The following is a 4,549-nucleotide window of genomic DNA, read 5'->3' on the forward strand; positions in this document are numbered from 1 at the left end:
TCACTTAGAAACACTTACAGCACCTATTCTTAAGATGTATTTCACCTGTAAAAAACTCCAAGGAAACACAGAAGATGAAAATGCAAGCCAAACAAACTCAGCAACATTTAAAAATACAAGAGAGTATGGTGTGTTTCTAGTTCAAAATAACCCCCCCCCCCCCCCCCCCCCGAATACACATACAAAACTTGAAAACAATGAAACTTATGAAGATCTTTTTAAGAAATACTTAGAAGAAATTTCAATTAATATAAACAGGATATCAGATGGTGATCGCAGCAGTACAACAATCAACTCATGTACTTTTTTAGAAATTACTCAAGTGCCACTGAAAAATCCCTAACCATACTCCATCAAAACATGCAAGAAATTGGAGCTAAGAGTGGAAAAATTGACAGACTAATACATTTACTTGACGAAACACAACCACACATAGTCATACTCAGAGAACATGGATTGAAAGAAAGTGAAGTGGAAAACACAAGACTTCCAAAATACTCCCTTAAAACACATTTCTCAAGACTCCACCACAGGAAAGGAGGGGTAGCAATTTATATAATCGAAGACTTGAAAGAACATGTGGAACCTTTGGACATTACCCACCATAGCAATGAGCTTATATGTGAACTTGCTGTAATAAAAATAACACTTGGTAAAGAACACTTCTTTGTAATGGGAGTCTACAGAACACCAACTGCTCGACTGGATGATGCCTTGGACATTCTCTCATCTACCCTAGAAAAAACTGGGGCCGAAAAACATACTGTAATTATGGGAGATGTCAATGTGAACAGTTAAGAGCCTGATAGGAACACAAAAAAGCTCAATGACACACTGCAAAGCCACAACATAGTAAGATTACCACTGCCTCTACAAGAATCACCCCCACTTCCATGTCCTCCATAGACTTTATCTGCTCAAATCAGCACACCAGATTAAAAACGAAAGTGCTGCATGCCGGCATTGCAGACCACACAGCCCAGTTCTGTGAATTTCAAATCCAAGGAAACTTTCCCTGTATCTCCAGCACCATGGCCAGAGTCTTTAACCAGAGAAACATGGACTCCATTAAAGAAAAACTAAAAAACGAAGACTGGAATTCAGTATTTTATGCTCCAACTGCAGAAGAAGCCTACAACATCTTCCTGTCACGAATAACTACAATCATGAATTTGGTAGCCCCTGTTAAAAAAATAAGAACTAAAAAGAAAATAAAGTTAACATTTGCAAATAAAGAAACCGACCGCTTAAAACAAGTCTATTTTGGATGCTTGAGGCGTTATGAGTTGACTGGACAAGATGAAAGCAAGATAGAAATGGTGGAAGCTAAACAGAATTATAACCTTAAACTTAGATCACTTAGACGCCAAGGATCAGTAGATTATATAAAACAGGCAGAAAACACATCAAAGGCTGCATGGCAAACAATAAACAGTCAAATGAAAAGTAAAAACATTGAAATCGCCCAGATGGAAATAAATGTTGATGGAGTTAAGACCAAAGATACCAATAAAATTGCATGCTATCTCAATACTTATTTCACCAGTGTTGCTGAGCAGACTTTGGCTTCTGCGCCAAAAGTAGCACACAGACACAATGTTTCAGAAACCCAAACATTTGAACATGACATGCTCCAGTTGTAATGCCCAGACGAAACTGAAATCAAAGCTGTAATAAAATCTTTTAAATCTAAGACCTCCTCTGGATTAGATGGCATATCAACAAAACTACTAAAACATTGCAGTGACACTCTAATACCTCCCCCCCCCCCCACCCCCCCCCCCCCCCACCCCCCCCCCCCCCCACCCCCCCCCCCCCCCACCCCCCCCCCCCCCCACCCCCCCCCCCCCCCACCCCCCCCCATTTTGTAAATAAGTCAGAACAGTGATTTTTTTTCATTATTTAATTTTGTGTACAGTTAAATAAGCCATTATTATAGTAATGACTTATTTATTTGTATTTTTTGTACTATTGTACGTATAGTATTGAGTTTTGCAGTGATAAACAACCCAAGTAATTTATTAGACTATGTTACTATGTTTCAAGTAGACTACTTTTTTCAAAAGAGCGCACCAACTAATCCACTTTTACAGTATACCGATGTAATTAGTAATACATACTTTCATAAGCTTAAATGTGGGTATTTTACTGAATCAAATACGTTTTATATATAGTTCAATTTTTATTTTCAAATCACATGTTTCCTAAGCCATGTACTTAATTATGTAGGTATTTAGAACGTGACTAATACTTATGATGGTTACTTACAGTTTTGACTCAGGAAGAAATAAAGTAGGTTAAACACCTGAACAAAAATTTATTTTCACTTTATTTTGAAAAGAATTAATACAAATTTTGTTTTGCATTACTTAACTTTTGTACAAGACAAATCTTAACAACAATTATATAAGATTCTTCCTTGAAAAAACCAAGAGTTTATTGGTGTCTAGTAACATGTACGTGGGAGCTGGTGGTCCCTATGAGTCCTTAATCATACAGTTTTTCAGGCGGCGGTCACAGCCATTAAGGAATGTGCTCATGAGAATCTTCGTCTGCGATATAGGAGTAAGACGATCAATATTTTCACGGATAGTTAGGCAGCACTGATAGTGCTGGACTCTTGTGTGTTCAAATCCAAACATCTGTGATTGCTATCAAGTCGTTTCTTCCCTTGCCAGAATCAACACTGTGACTGTTTATTGGGTTCTTGGTCATAAGGGGATCTGTGGGAATGAAAGAGCTGATTCCCTGGCCAACCAGGGCTCAGCATAAATTATGACAGGCCCTCAACCATTCTGCGTTATTCTAAGTTGTGAATCCTTTGGGGCTGTCTCGAAATGGGTTCGCGGTGAACATGAGAGAAGGTGGAGGTTGCATCCGGGTATGAGAATGAGCAGAATGGTATTACAGTCACCCTCCTCCAGAGTGGCGTCTGACCTTATCTCACTAAATAGATCAATGTATTCTCCATTTGTAGGTCTGATCACAGGACATGGTCACCTGAGGAAGCATCTTCACAGAGTCGGCATCCTTCAGGAGGATCCGCTCTAGAATGTGTGTTGAGCAGGATGAAACTGCTAACATTTGCTCTTTGATTGTCCTAAAATAGCAAGGGAGTGGTATGCCATCTTTGGTAGTTTGGATAAGGGTGGTGAATTTCCCCCGGAGGACCTGATAGGTTGTTTTCGGCCGTTTGTGGAATTGCTGAAATCATAGACTGGTAGGCCTCATGGTGTGCTTCCGGAGTGTGCAAAAGGCCCTTGAGACTTAAGTACATGGCAGTAGGACGCCCCATAGAAGATGAAGAACATGTACATGTGTGTGTGTATGTATATATATATATATATATATATATGCGTATTCACTTGAAATTAATTTAACCTGGTGCATCAACCCGGTGGAGAACAAATGTACCCCAAAAGGTAAAATGTAAGCCTATCATCAATAATCTTTTTAGTAAAATTTCCTTTGTTAGGCCTAAATATACATTAAAGAAAAGCTATTTTCTTCACGAAGCTAACAAAACCTTAACTAAACATAACTACCAAGTGCCTACGATCCTACGCAAGGGCCTACCACCCATCCCGAGAGCCTTCCGCCCTGCTCAAGAGCCATCCGCTCTACCTGAGGGCTTACCACCATAACCAAGAAGGCATTTTTTTGCCTTTTGAGAAAGTTTATTTTTAGGCCTTTCCTCAATTTTATATAATTAGTATAGTATCTCAGTTACTTATTATTGAACTTTTTAAAATCAACAGGGAATGTAAAGTGGGTAAACTAGTAACGTGAAATTGTTTGCTGGAGTAGTTGATGATAATTTTAATGTTATTAATAAAGTGTATTTCCCTTTTCCTCCTGAATAAAACTATGTATAGTTTAGAGGGTGGAAATCATAAATAACGAGTTGTTTTGTACTTTGGTGTTATCTGAAGGTCACTTTTGTCCCTATCTACTACATATTACAAATGAAAAGAGATTTGTTACATTTATGAGCACTCACGTGACCTGAGCTTGAATTTAGGTAGTATCTCGAGGGATGTTTTTTTTCCCAGAATGTTTTTGGCACCAAAGCCTGCACTGGTGGCCTCTCCAATCGGTACATTTCGGACCTCAAATCATGTCTCAGATCATCCAACGTGATCACCACAAAGGTCTGGTCACCAAAAGGTTACATTTTCACTTGTTATAGCTGTTTTTGAATTTCATGAGAATAATATCCTCTCAGAGGCTGTAAAACTTGTAATTTGTTCTTCCTTGGACAAATAGAAACCCATGTACCAAGTTTGTAGGACTTTAATATGGAGAGTTATCATGCATACTGATGGACAACAACATAATTTCGTGGATGACTAGTTTGGTCCTTAACCTAAGAACTGGTAATCATTTTTCTCCATGATGGCAAGCCATATTTTAGTATTTTGGCTCTCTACTTTAAAAATTTTTGTTAATAAACTCATTTTATAAACCTACATGTGTAATACATTTTTTTCAGAAGAATATGGAGATAATTATATTACAAAACATGATGCATAAATCATTTTTTTTTTTT

Source organism: Homalodisca vitripennis, chromosome 4, assembly GCF_021130785.1.
Source record: "Homalodisca vitripennis isolate AUS2020 chromosome 4, UT_GWSS_2.1, whole genome shotgun sequence".
Classification (NCBI taxonomy): Eukaryota; Metazoa; Arthropoda; class Insecta; order Hemiptera; family Cicadellidae; genus Homalodisca; species Homalodisca vitripennis.